At 40.3% G+C, this 22,962-nt stretch overlaps 1 protein-coding gene across 2 annotated transcripts in view; it reads right to left on the reverse strand.

Moving 5' to 3' along the window:
• sipa1l1 (signal-induced proliferation-associated 1 like 1) overlaps nt 1-22,962 on the reverse strand; it is a 95,624-nt gene that overhangs the window by 50,242 nt on the left and 22,420 nt on the right. For both annotated transcript variants that reach the window (XM_085246249.1, XM_085246250.1), the window contains exon 2: nt 7,180-7,248. The gene's annotated coding sequence lies outside the window, so the exon portion shown is untranslated. The remainder of the gene's footprint in view (nt 1-7,179; nt 7,249-22,962) is intronic.

Below are 22,962 nucleotides of genomic sequence, written 5' to 3' on the forward strand. Positions count from 1 at the left end.
TGTACTCAAGTGGTCACAGTCACCAGCTCTCAATCCAATAGAGCAGTGGTCCCCAACCTTTTTTGTGCCACGGACCGGTTTAATGTCAGACAATATTTTCACAGGCCGCCCTTTAAGGTGTCGCAGATAAACAACATAAAGTGATACAACTAAGAAAGAAACTGTGGCATTTTGTAAATATAATAATAAATGTGAATTCCTGAAATGCGCCAACAACACTAAGAGTGACATCCTCCTCTCTGCCCCTTAATGCGCTCTGGTCGCTATGGTAACACATAAGTATTTCTTTCAAAATAAGATACATTACTACAACATGGGAAAAGCCCAGGGAAACTGAGTAAATGATAAAAACCTTGAAAGCTATAAATTTCACAACCGAGGTTCAACTCTCGCGGCCTGATACTTCATGGACCAGTACCAGTCTGTGGCCTGGGGGTTGGAGACCGCTGCAATAGAGCACCTTTGGGATGTGCTGTAGACACAGGTATCACCTTAATGATGCAATTCTCCTACTGCATTGAAAAAAAGATGGAGATCTGGTGAACGTGGAAGTCACTTAATGTAAGTGAACTCACTGTCATGTTCCAGAAACCAGCCTGAGCTTACTTGAGATTTGTGACCAGGCATGGTGTCATGCTGTAGCAGCCATTAGAAGATGTTACGCACACGTACACTCTCCAACAAAACTCAGAGGGGCTATGGTGTTTAAATGGTTCAAACTGTGCCAAAAAATATCCACTGCATCATTACACCACCACCCGCAGTCCAAATTGCTGAGATTCGATAGATCTGTGCTTTTATGTTGTTTACATCAAGTCTTATGGGCTACTTCTATTCTTTCATTGTACTTTTCTTCACTTATGAGCAGTTTGCAAAGACACGTACATTAGCACAAACATAGCTCCTTTCCCTTCTTTTAATGAGACATAACAGCCATTATTCTGATGCATTTTCAGTTGAGTCTTTACTAGAGATGGACCGATCCGATATTACGTATCGGTATCGGTCCGATACTGACCTAAATTACTGGATCGGATATCGGAGAAAAATAAAAAATGTAATCCGATCCATTAAATATCACGAAAGCACCTCACAAAACTTGCAACACGCCGTAACTCACCTCAGAACGTTAGCATGTCGGAGCAGTATGCATCACGTGATAGAGCGGCTGTGGCATGCGGGACCTGTCGGTGGTCTGGATAGCATGTGGAGCTTCGCTAGCAACCCGGCATTTCATCTCCGACAAAGTTATCCCGAGAGAAGTAAAGCAAGTGTGTAAGTCCATCTCTGAATGTTTGTAAAGCATTCCTGCGTTAAGCTTAACAAACGATATATGGAGCGACTGCCTCTTCTTGCTGCTACTTCAATCATGAAACTGCTTAACGATCAGCTGATCGGCTTTTCTGTGCGAGCCTGTCTCTCTTGTTTGCCTTTGGCCCACTTTGCACCAGAAAGAGGAAACCAGCGGCTGAACAACAGCAGCACGTTTAAGCTTGATAAGCTGTTGTTAGAATTTATTTAATATTACTTTCTACTCGAGGATCTTTTTCTACGTAGCTGACGCTGGTAACTGTGCAGGGGCGGATCTAGCAAAGTTTAGCCAGGGGGGCCGATAGGGCATTAACAGGGAAAAGGGGGCACAAAGACATACTTTTCTTTCTTATTCTCATTTAAAATGTCTAGCTTTTAATAAATAATTATCTGACACCCAAAGTTTTAATTTGATGTAAAATGAATAGAAGTCAATTACTGTATATAGTAACTATTAAGTCTAATATATATACCCTAGTAAGCTATAGTACTTTTTCCTTTGGGAAGGTACCATCTGTGCAGTCTGCAATTTTGTTGAAGAAAGATGTTGAATCTATTTAATATTTCTTGAAAAATAATTGATTTCTGTGCATTTTTTTTTTCACACTGCATCAAATTAAGGTTGATTACGTCGATTAAGCATCATGAGGTGGAGCGTGAGGGGTGGTTCCCTATTTTTTTATTTTTTTATTTTTGTTGTTGCTGGGAGTTGGAACCCTATTAGTTAGGTTGCTTAATATTTATGCTAAGTACTCTTTAAAATACCAGAATAGGGAGGATGGTGTAGGTTTAAGTTTATTAGATTGATCAGTATTGCTGAACTATGAAATATTTTTTTTGCATACAGGTATAACAGAATAGCTTTAGTGTAGTTGTTGTTTTAAACTTGAGTATGAACTTATACAAAATGCAGCAAGATATTTAAAAAACAGTTTTGTTGATTAAAAAACACTATACTTCTTCTGCTCACCTTCAAGGCCCTTCATAACCTCGCTCCTTCTTACCTTTCTGACCTGTTAACCACCACTTGTTCTGCCCGTTCACTTCGTTCTTCTTCTTCTGTCCAGCTTACTGTACCTTCCTTCCGCCTCACCACCATGGGAAGCAGAGCTTTCAGCTGCTCTGCTCCCAGGTTGTGGAATTCTCTGCCCCCTGAAATAAGAAATATTGGTTCTCTCCCCCAGTTTAAATCCCAACTCAAAGCTCATCTGTTCAAATCTGCATATTCACTGTGAATCCACTGTTTGTTCATTTTATCTTGTGCTTTATTTTATTGTTCTTATTCTGCCATTGTTTTACTAAGTGTTTTATCCTATTGTAAAGTGTCCTTGGGTGACTTGAAAGGCGCTCATAAATAAAATTTATTATTATTATTATTATATCGGATTCATATCGGTATCGGCAGATATCCAAATTTATGATATCGGTATCGGTATCGGACATAAAAAAGTGGTATCGTGCCATCTCTAGTCTTTACATGAAAACTCTTAAAACATTAAAGCACTCTTTGCAAACAGCCATTAAATGACCAAAATATAAGTCCATGTTATCACAGACATATCATTATACGCAAGTTACTGGAGGCCCTTTTTAAATTTTATTTCACCAACACAACACAAAACATGCTTTTACCATAAGAAAAATGGCTAAACGCACACTCAGTTAAACTGTAATTCACCACAAAGCTTGGCCAACATACCGGTCGTGTCCTTGTAATTAGCCACAACCGCTCTGTCAGTGGCTGCCATGTTACTTTTTATGCAAGTTACTGAACTTCACCTTTTAACCTTTTCTACATCTCTTCATCTGCATATACATTGTGAGCTATCGCTGAATGATGCTAGTTCAAAGGCAGCTGATCAGTACAAATTAGGGATGCACCAATCAGCTGTTGGTGCAATCCTTACTCAAAATACCTCAGTGAGGAATAAAAATGATTAATTTAGCAATGGTATTGATCTGTACTTGGTATCAGCAGAAACCATTCTTTCCTATTTTGACATTTGGCTTAAACCTCAGCAGATCCTCTTGGCCGTGTCTATACACCTAAAGTTTCTGCCATGTGATTAGATAGTTCCTTTAACAAGCAGCAGAACCAGTGTAACTAATAACGTGACCAGAGAGTGTTCACTTTTAAAAGCTGCCTCTTTCTGTCAGTGGCACAGTCATTAACGTAAGGTAGCAAAGGTGGTGGTGGACTGTGTAACAACTGATTCCCCAGGATTCAGCTATTTGCTATAATTGACACTGGACAGCAATGTCCCATGGTTACTCTGAAACCATTGTCAAAACCTAAGATGCCCTGTGGCAGTAAAGAATAAATTGCAGCATTTGTACTGGGGCTGCTGCTGACAGGTAGGCAGAGGTTTTTGCCCAATTATAGGAGAAAAGGAATGAAGCAGGATAAGGCGGGCCACTAGAATAGACCTAATGAGGACGTGGTATGATTGCTGTGGGACTCATTCGTGCCCACAGCAGGCGTATTCGATTGGTACAGAATGGCCAGAATGAAGTGGCAGAGAGAGCGACAGAGATAGATATGGAGAGATAATAGAAGTGAGAAGGACTGATTCCTCACTCAATGTGAGAGTATGTGGGAGGAGATGAGATGCTGAGACTGAAAGTGGGAAAGAAATGGATGCTTAAAGTAAGTGAGTAAGTCAGTCCATCAAGTCAACTATGCTTTCACTCTCTCTTCTTTCCATCCATCCATGGCTGCCTCCATCCTCCAATCATACATACAAACACTGCAAGCACAGGCGGTGCTGCTACAACCATCCAGAAAGATGTATGCCATCAAATCAGTTCAACTTCATGCAAAGATGTTCAAGGTTGTAAAACAACCACTGACATGTGTCAACACTATGGGGCATTTGCCTGCAGCGGAACAAAACCTGGAAAACCTGGGCAAACAGGAAGTGAAGGAAGTGCTTTTTCAAAAAGAGTTGATATCCATTCAGGCGAGAAGTGTTTAAATAGATTCTGCAAACTTAGCAAACCACTGTATAGGAGTGACTATAGATGTAGCTACTATAGTAGACATGGATGCTTGGCCATGTAGGGCTAATACATCAATTCTGTTTGGTTACAATGAAAATGTGAGTGAAGTGCAGACTTTCAAATTGTAGCTCAAGGGTTTTTTTGTTTGTTTTTTTTAAATTTGCCTTGACTGTTTAAGAGCTCTTAGCACAGAGGTTCATCTGAGGAAAAACTAAAAAAAATGTGTATTTGTCTGACAAATTATAAATCTGGAGCCATTATTAGTTAACAAGGTTAATATTGATATTGAACCTTTGGACAGTTTATGAGTTTGTCCTTAAAAGCATTTAGGCTGCTGCAAAAAGTAAAACTCCCCTCCCTCTTTAGGGACATATTACTATTTATGGCAATTAGCTTCAGTTACTGTGACTCATTGCCATCTAAACAGACAGTCACTGCATGGTACTGATTTCCTCTTATCACTAGACACACTCAAGTGCAACTTCTTCAACTAACTTCTTCAGCCTAAACTGACTAAGCAGAAAATAGATGTACATTCTTCGGCACCAACCACCTTCATTATATACTTCCTGTAACCACTGATGAGATTTGTGCAATAAAGAGGAAAATTTCTGGACTATTCTTCATACAAAACCTTTTGTATTGATAACCCCTCTTCAAGTCGGCATCTTGCTTGGCTGGGATATCAATCAGACCACAGGACTCAAGTTGTCCATTCGACGCCATTCTTCTCTTAACCATTTAGTTGTTTATTTATGTACTATGGACGTTTTTCCTTATTGCTTTATGAAATGTCTCCTAATCATTCCCCAGAATTTATTGATAACTTTTCACCTTTTGAAATTCTTTTTGATAACTTTATGTCCAGGCCCAGACAGTGATGCTGCCTCCACCGTACTTTGAATTAGTGCGTTTTCTCCCTCCAAAATGCAGATTTATGTATGTGTGTTTAACTCATTACTCCACCGAGGAGATTTTCTCTTTGTTTATTTTTTTTACTTTAAACATGCCACAAGGCATTTTTTGGAGTGTGGTGGTTTCCTTTATGGTGGTGTTTCATTAACACCATTCTTATTCAGTGTTTTTCTTATAGTGAGGATGTGAGCAAAGATTATAGCAAGTTGTATAGATTTCTGCAGGTGTTTTGCTGTTACTCATGGGTTCTTTTTCACCTCTTTCAATATTGCACATTGTGCTTTTGGTGTGATCATTGTAAGACGCCTACTCCCAGAAAGAGGAGCAACAGTCCAACGTTTCCTCCATTTGAATATAATTGATCTTGTGGAATGATAAACATCCAAGGGTTTTGTATGCTTTTCGAGTAAAATGCTTCTACTAAAAGGTCCTGTAAAGGTTGTTTTGATCGGGGCATGGTTCACAGCAATCACTCATTCTTGAGGAAACCAGACCTTGTTAGTAATCACACTTTGTATAACTTACTTATAGTGAGGGGCTCCCTCTACAATTCACACTTCTGAACCTCTCAATTGAAACACCCACTCCTAGGAGGTTTTGGTTTTGGTGAAGCTGTTAGCACAGAGGTTCACTTTGATTTTCCTGAACTTTAAATGATAACTCTGTGTGTTCACTAAAACTCAAGATCGTATTTGCATGTTATTAGTTTTTCCAGATTGTGTTAGTCTATAATTAAGACGGAAATTAAGCTCAGACCACATTTTAGAAGAAGTCAAAGAAACTAATCATAGTGTAAGCCTGAAAACGCCATTTGCAATTTAGTGGTTTATTATTAGGAGTCCTATACACTCAGCTTTTCTTTATATTTGTTCTGCAAGAGAACACTCATGCAAATCTATCTTATGAGAATTTTCCCAAATATTTCATGCAAATTTGTATTCGCTTCTTTTTTAAGGCTCGTGGACTTCCAGGATTCTAAATTACAAGATAAACAGACTTTACCAACCACCTGTGTTACTTTTGAGTCCAAATAGATTTTCATTAAAATTCTTATGCACATCATTTTTTTTCCGTTTTCTGTTTTATCTCTCTCTATCCCATTATATTAATTTCCTTCGCTCTTTATTATAATTTCCATTTCTCTTCCCTGGTGTTTTTCCTTTCACCATATCTCATTCTTTTCTCCCCCTCATTCTTGTGTGACTGTAGTAGTGTCTGTGTGTGTGTGGGAGTAGAGGAGAGCAGCTATGCTGGCTGGGGGAGGAGGTGAGAGAGAAAGAAAAAGAAGCGAAAGAGGGATAGAAATACACAGAGAGGGAAGCAAAGCATTTACTGGAACAAAACATGCTGTTTCAAACTCATAGATAAGGGCCGCCTACTCGCTAGTTCTTATTTCAGAGCAGTTTACGCCTTATTTTTACAATCTATTCTATTCTATTTATTTATTATGCATTTTTTTAGTAATATTATGAATACCTTAGACAACCAAGATATTATTTTCTGGCATTTTTTACTCAACTGAATTACTTTAGAGTTGCTAGACCTACCATCTGTCCAGTGTCCATAAAGTTTAACTCCATATTTCAAGTAGGTGGCAGGAGGAAGACTACATCTGAAAGCCAATTAGAAGTGAAGGGCACACGGAAGAGTTTGATTGTTTCTAAGGATGCTAGTTTTTATATTATTACAATTGTAATACATATAAACACTCTGGTACTTTGACAGCCTGTTGCTAGAATCTTTATGGTAGCCACATATCTAATATCTAATAAAACCAGCTCTTCTTATAAGAAGATCAAGCACAGAAACATTTACTTTGAGAAGTTCTGAGTTATTTTTGGTGATAAAAAGCAACACAAAAGAGCATTAACACTGATACCATCTGCATCAACATCTATGATGAATGTAACCCAACAGACCCTGAAAATCCAGCTGAGCAAGTTGGATACTCACTGTTGATCCCGGTATCTCGTCAACACCAGTGAAGTGCAGATGACACAGCCTGAAAGCTGTACAGGTAACCTAAAATAGAAGATGATAATTTGCGCATGAGGAATAGCGTACACAGTGAGGTCAAATAAAAATAACAGAAATGCAACACCTGTAGAGAAAAGAGTGCTTCTATGAAAGACGAGCTTAATGAGAGACCAATCAGGAAAATATTACAAATTTTTGACCCAAGTAGTAAATACCCATCTATGAATTTTGCATATTTAGACACCATTATCTACAATAATAACATACAATTGCAATATATCTAAATATTAACATGAGTATTTGATTTTACAGGACTTACAGTGCCTCTTAGATTCACCACAACTGAACTTGTTAAATCACTGAAAAGCCAGAATTTAAGTTTGTTTTTTACCTCGCACCCTACAGACTAGCTTTTACTTGAAAACCAAACCGCATTACTGATTAACCAATTAATAAATAAAGCAACAAATTAAAAATAATTAAATAAAAAGGTATAGTCCTTTTCAGTGACACACACACACACACACACAAAAAAAAAAAAATTGCTTAGCTCATTATATTCAGCTAAAAGCCTCTGGGAGAGAAAAAAATGAAAGCGCTAATTTAATGGAGTATCTCAAAATGCTTGTGGTAATTCCAGTTCAAGGACCATCACACACAAACTAACAAGACTGCAAAAATCATCAGGCCTGTAATGAAGGGCAAATCTTAATTGACACACAGTCTAATGAATGACATCCATTAGGATAGTTACAAAAATAATATGTAAGGTTTTGTGGCTTACTGAAATTCCAAAACAGGCTTCAAACAAAGATGCAAATTGTACAGTTGGGGATAAGGGCTCACAAAAGTACAGCGTCCACTGTAATCACAGGTCAAACCAGTCATCTAGGAGTTGTTTTTAAACACACACATCCCAGCATGCACGTATTTCATTTCCTCCCTATGGAGGCTGGTTGGATTTCCTGGAGAACCGATGCAGTTGCATTCGCCAACTCTGCACACTGCAGAAACGCTTGTTATAACTTCCATCTGTGTGGTCGTGGGAATTCATTTGATTTGATGTTAGTTGTGATGAGCGCTGATCAATACCAACTTTAACCATCTGTTTCCCAGCTTAAATAAACAATTAGGTCAGACCTAAACTCATGATAAGTGAAGGATCCCAGAAATGCACTGTCCCAAAAATTTACACTGCACTAATGAATAAAGGGATTCTTTATTTTTATTTTCTTCCCTCAGCTACAGTTAACCCAATTTACCTCACACTTGATATATAGCTGGGGTTGATGTCAGGCCTTCAGGGAGTAAATTGTGGCAAGTCTCACAACCTCACACCAAGTTTATCAATTGTTATCATCCAAAAAAGAAACTGTCAGCAGTATCAGCCATCTCTTGCTTATTTCTATTAAACATACATTAAATTACTTTAAGTTAACTCTGTATTTTTCACCTGATTGTCTGGCCTCCACCTGCAGTGGCTCCTTGTCCTACAGTTTGAAGGCCACTGCTCTAATTGTAGGAAACACTCGGCTTAAAGCAGAAAGCTAATGCAAGGCGAGTTTCTGTTTAATTGGCAGTGATCTGACCTGCTGTTTAGGCATTATGTGTTTACTAGAAACAACATATACATTCATAAAGTTTTTACTTATCCTTCTAGACACCAACTATCAAACGAGCCAATACTATGTGTATATTAGACTTTTACACAGTTGATCAGTAAATTGCTGCTTGAAGGGGAAAAAAAGACCTATCCCTATTTCTCTGCATGGGTCAAACACTAGAAAGGACTACATTTATATCTAATAGATTCATCAGTGTTACATCACTATATTGTGCAACTGTGCCACAGAAGTCAATCTGTGTGCTATCTTTAGTCACTATCAGCTGTTCCGCTTTTTTAATCACAGCAGTGGTTATGTTAAAGGAAGCATGCAATCCGCCCATTGCGAGCAGGCACGTGCTGATTGACATTGTAGTAACAGAACAGACTAAATTCCAAGAACTTTACACTCTACAGAACAGGATCTACTGGCTACCCTCAACTGCCACCATATTTTCAATCTTGTGGAAGAGCTGGGTAGCAATTCAGCAGTTTAACCATTTTCCACAGGTTGCACTCTTTTAATCACTTACTGTCATTTACTAAGCCTAAACAGTAGTGCTAGTAGTACAGAAAGATGAACAGGGTTCAAAATCCAACACGTAATAATACGTATCCTTCATGGCACTGCCCGTTTCCCCTTATGGTTAATTTTTGAGAACACTTGAAACCCATCAACCCATAAACATACAGGAGGCGGCAGGCAGAAAACCACATCAATTCACTTTCCCGTTCCCCATGTTTAAAAAACAAACAAAAAAAAAAAACAAAAAAAAAACGTAATTGTTCTACTCCGATCCTCATCTCCAAACCTGGTTACAGTCTCCAAACTCTCTTCCATCCTCTGATGCAAAATAGTTTGGAGCAGCAGTCATCTTTATTGCCATCTCACTATACCCCAGGCTATTAGTGCAGACTGCTGACCTGGACCTTGGACCTCTCCATAGTCTGTTTCTGCAGGCTGGCATTCAGCCTAATGAGGCTTGCTAATGGTCCCCTCATGTCAGTCTGAGGAAAGCCTTCTACTCTATGCAAACTGGAACACATGTTCACACACTCACTCCTTCCAGCACTTTCCACAGTTGCCTAGTTGATAATAAAAAAACAAAGATGACCAATGTATGACTCAACTAAACGCCAAACCGCTGCCCATCATCGGTCATACTGTATCACACAAACTCTACTTATCTGTCCTTGCTTTATGACCTTTCTTTAGCCCCACTGCACAACTCCTTTTAGGACTATCTGCACCTGGTCAATGTGATGTGGGGAATTTCAAACTCGGGAAGCACAGAAAGGAAAAGAAAATGCTTCCCATAACTTATCCATTATCAAAACAGCTGCTTTTTGTGCTGATTTTCAGTCTGGGAAAAATTACACAGGACTCTGAGTAATGCTTAGAAAATGAATGGCAGGTTACACATTTCCACATTTAAAACATTCAGGGGAAATGAGATGTACAGCAACTAGACAACATTTTGCTGTGCCTGCCACTAAGTCCGATTGGCTTCACAAGGCCACACTTTCAGAGAAACTTGTCCATTAGCCACGCTCTGTTAACACTTGCTAGTTAATGATTATGAGCCCCGCTGAAACACATTTTAAAACATGTGGTCATTAACTATGAACACGCATGACACATGCAAGTTAAATAAAACATCAAAGAGTCTAGCATTGATAAGTTTGTCCCAGAGCTGCTAAGAAAATTCAAAATATCATCTTTTACTCTTTGGAATGATGAGAGCTCCAAAAGCACCTGTAAAATCCGTTAAGTTTATGCAGGCAAGTACAGTGAGCCGTAGCTAAGACCAATGCTTTGACAGACTGAAGACTGTCACGGCAGATAAAAGATTCTCTAAAAGCAGCTGAGTGCTGTGAGAGTGACAAGTTAGGTAGGAGAAATCAGAAGTGCTTTTAAAAAAAAAAAAAAAAAAAAAAAGCAGCCAGACAGACTGCAGAAATGTCTGGGAGACATGAGTTTTAGAGAGCAGTAAAAAGAGGTGATTTGAAGCTAAAAACAAGATTAAAAGGAAAGGTCCGGACTGGCTGACCAGTTCAAGGTCATGTCTTAAGCCAAAGCCACAAGCTACGCAAGATGCTTTGACCCCCTGGTTCTAAGCAGTAGGCAAATAAAAATGTCAGTTTTTAGATGTAGCTGCAACTATTAAATACATTTCCACCCATCAGCTTTACATCAGCCTGGGATTTAAAGATTATGCCTGCCTAGTTAAGTAAAGTATCAACGTCGAATTCAATCTGCAAAACATCTGAATTAAACTTTCAACAGCCAACTCTAGATTTCTGTAAGATAACGTATTCTTATTTTACCATAGAGGGAATCTGTTAGCTTTGGCTAGAAAACACAATCCAACATGACAACAAAAAAGCCCGTGATTAAGTGGAATGTGTCCTTTGGCTAGATTTTTTTTTTCTTTAGGAGGCACCTTCATAATACAAATCATACTTTGGAACACTGGATTCAGACAGACCCTAAGCTCAAGTTGCAGGTCGTAAAACAGACAGCGTCCAGATGTCTGGCAGAGGGTATGCAGCAGAGGATTTAGGTAGTTCCCTTCCAAGTCAGCTACTGGTGGTCATAGCTGACAACCAAATGCTTGCCAAGTAGTTCAGTGCAGTAATTCTTGTGTGTATTTGGCACACATTTATTGTTTCATTAACCAACTATAAATTCTTTCTATAAATCCATCTTTAAATTTAACTAGATATGATGAGATTTTTGTGAAACGCTCTTTTCATTCTGAATTTTACCACAACGCTTGCAGCCAGGGTGACCTGCGGCTTATTATAACATTATGACAGAAGCTTCTTCAACTGAGAAGAAACAACAAATGGCAGGTAAGATGAGAGTCCGGAAACATCACAGTGATACTGTTGTGGTGTAAATCATGAACGCTTAAAGCCTGAGCCTGTTGCAGTACAGACAAGATGGGGAAATAATGAACCTGACAGCTGGCATTTTGCAGTCTTTTGCAACGAATTCAATTTATACAAATTAGGCTTTACCAAAATATGCTCACCAAAAAAAAACAAAAAAAAAAAAACAAAAAAACAAAAACAAAAAAAAAAACGATGCCACATCCCATTACTTACACCTATTAAGATACAAATTCAAGTGTTGCGACATGTGCCGTTAGATTATCGTTTCCTGTCTACTTGAGAAAAAGCATTGAACTCTGAAGAATAATTAGCACCTTGTAAGTACTTCTTATGTAACCCCCTCTACCTTTGCCTAGTCTCTGATCATCAGCAGGCAATGCTTCACAAATGCCAAGACTGAAAAGAAAAACTGCACCACGCTGATGTAAAAAGTCACACCTTTTTTTTTTTTTTTAATGACCCATAAAAATACCACACTCTCACTCCACGTTATAAATGCCCCACATTAGGGAAGTGAGTCAATAAAGTTTGAGGTAGGTCATGTTGCATAGAGGGAGGGGAAAAGCATACTGTGCAAAGCCCCATGAAGGTGTCTGGGTATGGGACTCACAGCACTTGCAAAAACTCAGTGCATCAAATTCTCTGTGGATTTCCTTCCAAAGCCACTTCTTAGCCAGTGCAAGCCAGCAGAAGCAGCTTTGTTCCTTTGCCACCTATCCTCACTTTCTACCCATTGTAAACCTGTCTTCAATGCTTTGGCTATAGCTCTCTATCAAGTCTCAACTGCTTGCTCTTCACATTCCTCCATCACGGGGACATAAGCCTCAGTTTCTCTCTCCCACACTATTCAGCTCCTTGGAAAATGGGGATACAGGCTGGCAGAGTCACTGTATCAAATCTATTTGTCGGTTAAACCTGCAGCTGGATTAGGCCTGCTTTTAGCCACTGCTACTATTCAGCAAACGTTTCGTGTGTGCTAGCTCGCGCTGCCGTCCAGTCAGGTTTTGATGGGCCAAAGCTATTCATGAAACTCCTGACTTGCCAGGAGGAGTTCAACCACCGGCCACTAAAGCCTCTGACTTACTGTCATCATGGTAATAGTCTTCACAAGTGTGTTCTCATAACCACTGACATGTGAGTATGTCATTTTCCAAAAGTCTACATACCAAGAGTCTTTGTAGAAAATTAATGGTAATCATAACTGTTCTATCCACGACACCGTTAAGCGGTCATGGCAGTGATGTGGCTGGTTTTTTAGCAAAGTATCACAACAATAAAAGAACAAGAAAGAAAAAGAAAACAAGAAAAAGAAGCAACTGTGTGACTGAAAAAGCCTGGGAATCATCTGCACAGGGTTAGAAAAGCATGACCAAAGTAGCAGATCCTCTGCTATGACTATAAATCACAACAGAGCTGAAGTCTACAAAGCTAAAGAGAAAGGAGTGGAGAGAGGAAGACCAAAAAAAAAGAAAAAAAAAAAGGAAGTTTTACAGGGAAATAAAAAACATGCCAAATCAGTACAAAAAGATGGGCTCAAGACCAAATACCAGAGAAAGGGCTTGAGATAGAAATATAAAAAGATAATGTGAAGCAAAAGTAGCCAGTAAAGAAACTTGAGTTCACAAGTTCATCTGGGGAAAAAAAGGAAACCTTTGCACTCTCTACTCTTACACCTCATCTCCAGACGATTGTGTCTGCACTTTGCAGTGAGCACAAGAAGGAGAAAAAAATCCATGTGTGTCGTTTCTCAAAAACCCAGCAGCACCTGATGCATACTTCGGAAGGAATTAAAGTTGAATCCCTGGGGATAAAGCTGCACCTTAGGTAAATTTAACTGTTCACTGCCTTTGTCTAACCACACTCTGGTAAAGTGTAAGCCTTCACACTTACCTCAACTGTGTGCAGACCTGTGGGGAGCCTGTCGGGAACCAACAGTGTGGTAAAACCTTGATAATGAAAGCTATAAATCACCCTTACCACATCCCCAGCCTCAAAGCTCATAAAACTCCAGCCCACAACAGCTTGACAACAAAAACATGGTACTTTTTTTATTTTATTTTCCTCTCCCTTTACTCGAGTTCACACTATAAACATCAGTAGCGACAGGGGTAGCCATGGCAAAGCAGAGTTGCCAGGAAGACTTCTTGCGCCTTTTATGTCTCCAAGATGATTATAAGTAGAATTAAAAGACATTTTCTTCTGTTTGATAAAACCTAAAATACATTTTACATCACTTTATTCCCTTGCTAATGTAGACTTGCTGATTCATATGTGCGCCTACAATCACAAGTAAAGCAATATACGTTTTTTTAACAGTCTGTCAGTCACTGGAACCACATGTTTAACTCATTTATGTATACAGTGACAGATGAAGCTGTCAGAGCATTCATTCTGGCAAATTAAACTAATTCTGTCTGCTAATCTAATATTTTATTACTTTTAGTCTCATATTGACTGAAAATAAAGTATGATTAAAATTGAGTCCTTGCGTGCATTACTTCACAGACGATGAAGTCAGGAAGTTTGAGTCACTGTTAGTCAGAGATATGCCAATTTACCAGCCGCACAAAGAAAAAGAAAAATGCCGCCATAACATCAAGGTAAACAAAAGACGAGAGAGGGAGAATGAGTACGTGCCAACGCTTTTAAACCTGACATCTAAAGACACAATCCCACTACTTACAGCAATTAGCCCAGCGTTTTGTTCTCTCTCTGCTCTTTGTTGTTCTGACACTCTAAACACAGTACCAGGTAGCATCACTACAGACAAAGCCAAAAACACTGTCTGACAAGTTCTGTGGGAGGATAGCTTAAGTTAACTGATCAAACTAACCAGGGAGAGTGTCTGTCTGTAAATACAGGCACAAACATACCTCCGTGCTGCGACAATAGCAGTTTAATCGATGGTTTAGTTCTGCATGCACACTGCTGTGCAAAAGTCTTATGCCTTGGTAGGAAAATGGGAATGAGTGCAAACGTATATGGAAATGGTTCAGTCAGTGTTTGGTATGAGCACCTTTATTTCTTAGCTAAGCTTTGTTTTTAAGTCTTCAGGAATAATTCTTCTGGCATCTTGAAGGACTTTCAAAGCTCTTCTATGGATGTTGGCTGCATTTTGTTCCATCTCTAATAAGATTGATATGGTTAAGGTCTGTGACCCTAGGGAGGCCAATCAATGGTCAATGAACAGTGGATAGATACGTAGAATGACCACATGCATAGTGTATTACATTCAGTCTCATATTGACTGAAAATAAAGTATGATTAAAATTGAGTCTGCATGCGTTCCTTCACAGACAATGAAGTCAGAAAGTTTGAGTCAATGTTAGTCAGAGATTTGCCAATTTACCATGTCTTTGCCCCCCCCCCATTGCCTGACATGACAGAAACTATTTATCAGCTTATAAATAGCCGCTTCTTTTGTCCTTCATTTTTGCAATGTGTTCTTCCAAAACTTGGTGTGACTTGGAGTGGTGTCATACCAAGTTTTTGGCATATTTCGGAATCATCTTGTTGGTGCAAAATTACCATTTTATACCTCTTAACCTGCTAAAGTTGGCTTTTTTGAAGATGCAACTAAAGCATTGGGGACAAATGATGTGCTTTTGAGATTCCCAGTAACAAAGTGCCTGAAAATAAAATGCAAAATTGGTTCGTTGTTAAGTTTTACGTAGATTATGCTGGTTCGTCCCTTGAAATTAGGTCTTTGTTATGCTTGAATGGTTGATAAAGAAGTGTTAAGTGGCTAAATTAAGAGAAAATCCCTGAGAAAATGGTCAAATATGGACTAACGTATAAGCTAAACAAAACAAAACTGGAAAAGGTTTACCTAATATTTCAAGCAAAGCACACATTTCGAAATGCAGTTTCCATTTTACACAGAAACGCTACATGTTGTCAAAAACATGCTTGCTTTTAGTCCATGGAGTAACCCAAATATCCATAGTAGGCAGGCTTGTATTGATTTTGCCTAGCCAGCTCAGAGGCAAATGGCGATGAGGCCATCGGTCACAGGGCGATTGACAGCTGCATGTTTAATGGTCGTGAGAAACGATGTGCAGGGGTTTCAAGGGCAATCGCTGTTATAAGAGATGGGAGGAGATGAGGTTAAGGCTCCAGACAGCAAGCCTGTGACACTTTGACAGATGTGAGTTTTATACCTCACAAAGCAACACACACAGAAAAGGTCTTTGAATAAAATGCCTACTGCAAAGCTTTCTGTGCAGTTCCCTCAGCCTCAGAGCTCAAACTAAAGAAACAGTCAGGCTGTTGGTTGACTGGGGCTTAATTGTTTTGTTTTCCCAGATAAAGTTCAGGGGCGAGATTTTCTCAAGGCTTACCTTTCCCTCACACTCCTTTGCATTCATGACAGCCTCTACTGCTCTACTAGTCATTTATCTGACGCTACCTTTTTTCCCTTTTAAAGATCAAATGTTTTTACCTTATCTTCTAATGCATGGTCCTCAGATCTATCTGCCTAACTCTAACATTGTTTATTTTCCTTCCTACTCTCATCTTTTTGCCATTTCTCTATCCGTTTTTTCAGTTACCACTTTTGTAGTTCCCACAACTGGGTTTCTTTTGGAACTTTTGTGGTCATATTTCCCATTTGAGAGCTGAGACAGCTGGAAGAAACGGTTTGGATATAGTCCTGTCAAAATATCAAATGGGAATGCAGGCCCAATTTGTTTAAGAAAAGAAACAAGGAAAAAAAAGAAAGAAAGAAAGAAAGAAAAGTAGACAATTCAAATACAGCATTAGTTCTCCAATCCTCTCTCCAACCAACCCTCACACCGAAGCATTGGGGAGTTTTGCATTTTTAAGATGTTTTTAGACACAAACTACAGCCGTTTAATAATCTATGTAATATCTAAAACTTGGAAGCGTTTTAAAATAGCACCAGACTTAATATAGTTTATCTACAACAACTCCTCAGCGGTATAAGGTGCCCAATATCTAATGATGCAAGCCCACAAATTCATCTTTAAATTGTTTAATTATATGTGGCATCCTTTGGAGGATTCTTAATGAAATTTTGGTGAACTTTGAGAGCACTAATAGCTCAACAAAGCACCATGAGTGCTGTGGTAAATACATTTTTCCAGCTCGTGAGACAACCAGCCATTGCGACTGATCAACTGTTTTTCCATTTACTCCTACAGTGTGAGAGGCACAACAAATCCAGGGGGTTCCTGATCCCTACCACTGTCCGATTAAAGTATTTAAACATGGTTAAGTTCAAGAGAACTCCGCTGAGAGTGACTAAAAGCATTTTACAACTTAACTCCAGAATATGTTGATAAAAACATGTCTGCATACTCTACAAAGTTGGCATTTGACAGCGGTGCATACAGGAGGTAGGACTTACATTTCTACATCCATCACTATATCTCTAAATTCTCCAGAGATCAACGTAAGCTAGTCACACATAGGATCAAGTGAACATTGGGAAAACTGCATGCTAAGTAGGCTTAACATCCAGTCTGAGTAAGTCCAGTGCTATTGGTAATGTCTATTAAGTTCATAGATGCATCGCATGTGTAAAAACAGCTGAACAGTGAGGGCGTTTCAGATAGATGTTGCCTTTACACACCTGTCTGCGTGATTCAAACATCTCTCTTATACATAGAGCATTCTGGGAATTGAAAGGCTGGTTTGCTTAAGCTCAAATTCCAGTCGCCACTGATACATAATAAACTACTGCAAGCATTAATTCCCCCAAATACATTTTTATTAGTATGACAGGTACACCAGAGATAGACAGACACTCTTAAAAGCTTTTTCGCTAGACATAAACATGTCTACTACTCATCAAGAGCTGAACTTTACAGGGAGTGCAGAATTACACTCAACAAAAATATAAACGCAACACCTTTGTTACTGCTCCCATTCCCCATGGGATGGACGTAGAGACCTAAAATTCATTCCAGATACACAATATAACCATCCCTCCCAAACAGTGGTCACAAAGCAGCCCAAATGTGTGGTAGTGGGCACATCTGCTATATTGAGATAATCCATCCCACCTCACAGGTGTGCCACATCAGGATGCTGATCTGACATCATGAGTAGTGCACAGGTGTACCTCAGACTGCCCACAACAAAAGGCCACCCTGGAATGTGCAGTTTTTTGCGCTATTGGGGGTCTGGGGACCCAGAACCGGTCAGTATCTGGTGTGACCACCATTTGCCTCATGCAGTGCAACACATCGTCGCATGGAGTCTATCAGATTGTCAATTGTGGCCTGTGGAATGTTGGTCCACTCCACTTCAATGGCTGTGCGAGGTTGTTGGATATTCGTGGGAACTGGTACATGCTGTCGTATACGCCGGTCAAGCACATCCCGAACATGCTCAATGGGTGACATGTCCGGTGAGTATGCTGGCCATGCAAGAACTGGGACATTCTCAGCTGCCATCTGCCCTGAACAGTGTGAACCATGATTCATCCGTGAAGCGCACACCTCTCCAACGTGCCAGACGCCATCGAATGTGAGCATTTGCCCACACAAGTCTGTTACGGCGACGAGCTGGAGTCAGGTCAAGACCCCGATGAGGACGACGGGCATGCAGTTGAGCGTCCCTGAGACGGTTTCTGACAGTTTGTGCAGAAATTGTTTGGTTGTGCAAACCAATTGTTCCAGCAGCTGTCTGGGTGGCTGGTCTCAGACGATCTTGGAGGTGAACCTGCTGGATGTGGAGGTCCTGGGCTGGTGTGGTTACACGAGGTCTGCGGTTGTGAGGCCGGTTGGATGTGCTGCCATATTCTCTGAAACGCCTGTGGAGACGGCTTATGGTTGAGAAATGAACATTCAATGCACGGGCGACAGATCTGGTTGACATTCCTGCTGTCAGCATGCCAATTGCACGCTCCCTCATTGCTTGTGGCATCTGTGGCATTTTGCTGTGAGACAAAACTGCACATTCCAGGGTGGCCTTTTGTTGTGGGCAGTCTGAGGTACACCTGTGCACTACTCATGATGTCAGATCAGCATCCTGATGTGGCACACCTGTGAGGTGGGATGGATTATCTCAATATAGCAGATGTGCCCACTACCACACATTTGGACTGATTTGTGACCACTGTTTGGGAGGGATGGTTATATTGTGTATCTGGAATGAATTTTAGGTCTCTACGTCCATCCCATGGGGAATGGGAGCAGTAACAAAGGTGTTGCGTTTATATTTTTGTTGAGTGTATTAGGCAAGTTGTATTTTTGAGGAATAATTTTATTATTGAACAACAACCATGTTCTCAATGAACCCAAAAAACGCATTAATATCAAAGCTGTTTGTTTTTAGTTTTAGCTATTTTAGGGGGATATCTGTGTGTGCAGGTGACTATTACTGTGCATAATTATTAGGCAACTTAACAAAAAACAAATATATACCCATTTCAATTATTTATTTTTACCAGTGACACCAGTATAACATCTCCACATTCACAAATATACATTTCTGACATTCAAAAACAAAACAAAAACAAATCAGCGACCAATATAGCCACCTTTCTTTGCAAGGACACTCAAAAGCCTGCCATCCATGGATTCTGTCAGTGTTTTGATCTGTTCACCATCAACATTGCGTGCAGCAACAACCACAGCCTCCCAGACACTGTTCAGAGAGGTGTACTGTTTTCCCTCCTTGTAAATCTCACATTTGATGATGGACCACAGGTTCTCAATGGGGTTCAGATCAGGTGAACAAGGTGGCCATGTCATTAGTTTTTCTTCTTTTATACCCTTTATTGCCAGCCACGCTGTGGAGTACTTGGACGCGTGTGATGGAGCATTGTCCTGCATGAAAATCATGTTTTTCTTGAAGGATGCAGACTTTTTCCTGTACCACTGCTTGAAGAAGGTGTCTTCCAGAAACTGTAGGACTGGGAGTTGAGCTTGACTCCATCCTCAACCCGAAAAAGCCCCACAAGCTCATCTTTGATGATACCAGCCCAAACCAGTACTCCACCTCCACCTTGCTGGCGTCCGAGTCGGACTGGAGCTCTCTGCCCTTTACCAATCCAGCCACGGGCCCATCCATCTGGCCCATCAAGACTCCCTCTCATTTCATCAGTCCATAAAACCTTAGAAAAAAATCAGTCTTGAGATATTTCTTGGCCCAGTCTTGAAGTTTCAGCTTGTGTGTCTTGTTCAATGGTGGTCGTCTTTCAGCCTTTCTTACCTTGGCCATGTCTCTGAGTATTGCACACCTTGTGCTTTTGGGCACTCCAGTGATGTTGCAGCTCTGAAATATGGCCAAACTGGTGGCAAGTGGCATCTTGGCAGCTGCACGCTTGACTTTTCTCAGTTCATGGGCAGTTATTTTGCGCCTTGGTTTTTCCACACGCTTCTTGCGACCCTGTTGACTATTTTGAATGAAACGTTTGATTGTTCGATGATCACGCTTCAGAAGCTTTGCAATTTTGAGACTGCTGCATCCTTCTGCAAGATATCTCACTATTTTTGACTTTTCTGAGCCTGTCAAGTCCTTCTTTTGACCCATTTTGCCAAAGGAAAGGATGTTGCCTAATAATTATGCACACCTGATATAGGGTGTTGATGTCATTAGACCACACCCCTTCTCATTACAGTGATGCACATCACTTAATATGCTTAATTGGTAGTAGGCTTTCGAGCCTATACAGCTTGGAGTAAGACAACATGCATGAAGAGGATGATGTGGACAAAATACTCATTTGCCTAATAATTCTGCACTCCCTGTATAATCTTTTTACTTTGGATATAACACAAAACAAACACAGCCAGTGAATTGGCTTACAGTTCTTTCAGTGGTAAGCAGTAATTCAACAGCTGATGCCTAGGGAGGAGAGATGTTTTGTGTGGATTTCAATCAGTTGTTGTTGAAAACACATTTCTATTAAATGGCGCACACGAGAAAACGCTGGCTGTCTGCATGTCAAGAACTAATACTGTATATCAAAGACTTTAAGCTTAAACACAGACGCCTCTCCCTTTAATTACAGAAGTCTCAGAGGGCGAGATGATGAGCTTTTTAAATACAGCTTGCAGGGTCACATGGGCCTTCCTGGAAGACCCCTGTAGTAAATTATTCAGTCTTTATTCAACACTTATGATACTTAGAAAAGCCAAAAAGAAACACACCAGTCAGCTGGGGACATTAACAGGAACAGGGTCTTCACAAAACTGCCCGCAATCACTGAGTAACACATTGCGAACTTGAGGGTAGAAAATGGTCTGTGCATGAGAACCAACTAGTGGTAAATGGTAAATGGACTGGTTCTTATATAGCGCTTTCTACTCTTCTGAGCACTCAAAGCGCTTTATACAACTTGTGCATTCACCCATTCACACAAGCACATTTTTCCTAGGTGCTTTCTAACTGACATTCACACACATTCATACTCCGATGGATAAATCGGAGAGGAATTTGGGGTTAGTATCTTGCCCAAGGATATTTGGCATGCAGACTAGGGGAAGCCAGGAATCGAACCACAAACCTTCAGATCAGTAGGTTTGCTCAATGAGCTACAGCCAGTGTAAACTGTCCTTTTTTTAACAGAACATGATAAAAGCATGCATCTTTCTTGGTGCATTGCTCCACTGAAGAGTGGCTGTAGGGTTAAGAAGGCACTAGATGCGGAAGGAGGAAAGGGGGGAAAATAAAGCTGCTAATTACCGTTGTTAGAGCCCTGCATTATCATTACACTCCAAGGTTTCTGACAACACAACAACTGTGCTGCCATGGCAACACTGTGCCGAAGGAGATGTTGGTACTGTGGCTCTGTGTTTCGCCCATTTAATATTGCCTAGGAGATCTGCTGACTACACGCAATCAGTCTGTTCAACATCAATCTGATCATTGACCTGCACCTTAATCCTGAACCCCACTCTGATGAGCGCAGGTGGACACATCAGTCAGCTTGGCTGGCACAACTTCACCCATGGGCGAAACAACACAGCACAGCTGGGTTCGTCTGATATTATGTAACCCAGCGCCACCCCCGCCAGGCCTTGTTCACACCACAAGACCCCTCTCCTCCTACTCCACCTCCCTCTAGTGCACCGTTGGCTATTTGTAGGAATAGGTGCATTGTGAAACAAGAGTGTTCCGGTACAAGCACGGCTCATGGGGGATATTTGAGGAGGAAAATGGTGGCCAAAACAAGCAAAGAAAACGTTTATTTTATGCATTGGTCAATTTTTAGATTTTGGGTTATATTTGGTTCCATTACTTGTGTTATTTCAGACCAGCAGAAAGAAAATGACCAAAACTACACCTGTAAGTGCTTTACAACAACCTGTCTACAGGATGTTTATGCAGAATAAGATACTTGAAGTAGCCGATGTCTCATTTGCATATTTGAACCGAAATATACACACACACACACACACACACACACACACACTTTCATATCTTAGTGAGGACATCTAATTGACATAATGCTTTCCATAGCCGCTAATCGTAACCCTAACCATCAAAAATGAATGCCTGATCCGAACCCTCAGCCTAAACCTAATCATAACCTAATCGTAACCCTGACACTAAAACCACATTTTGACCCTCAAAAATGACCTCAAACTCATGGGGACAGGCATTGTGTTCCCAATGACTGTTGGTCCCCACAAATATAGTGATATCTATTTGGGTGGGGGGACTGTTAATTGTATATTCCAATAAAAATTCTGCCTCATACATTGAGCCAGGAATGTCCACTTCTGTTTATGCACCAACTTTTCCAGGTTTATTCTCATCTTGCATTCCAAAGGTTCCAACAGACGGCTTTGTTCATGTATTATTCAGAGTGTGATTTACAGAACATTTTATTCCCCCCTTCCCGAAAAATAACATGGGGAAAACATTTTCTCATGAGTGACAGTAAACTGGAGGCAAAAGTTTGATTTTGGTACAGAAACATAATTTTTCCTCGTGGTAAACTCATTGTGCATTCCATGACTCTAACTGGAATTGATTATGGTGATATTGTTTATATCCATGCCTCCACCTCCCCACTGAAGCCTCTTGAATCTTTTTTCTCTCAGTGCACGGTGTTTCACAACACGTGATACTTTCCAAAATCATTGCTGTATGTTAGGCCCCAGTCACACAGACCTAAAGACTATTCCGTGACACCCCAGGACACTCCAGGCGCTGACTGGAACAACAAGCATTTGCAGACAAGCAAGCATCTTCCATGCAAACCGTTGGCGACCTCAGAATCCATTGCTAACCTGTCTCTCGGCCTGTGTGAGTGAGGCCTTATAAGTAAAGATTAGATG

This window comes from Mchenga conophoros, linkage group LG15, assembly GCF_057382185.1.
Source record: "Mchenga conophoros isolate Kocher_MC1m ecotype Shallow Benthic linkage group LG15, M_conophoros_male_GT1.1, whole genome shotgun sequence".
Lineage (NCBI taxonomy): Eukaryota > Metazoa > Chordata > Actinopteri > Cichliformes > Cichlidae > Mchenga > Mchenga conophoros.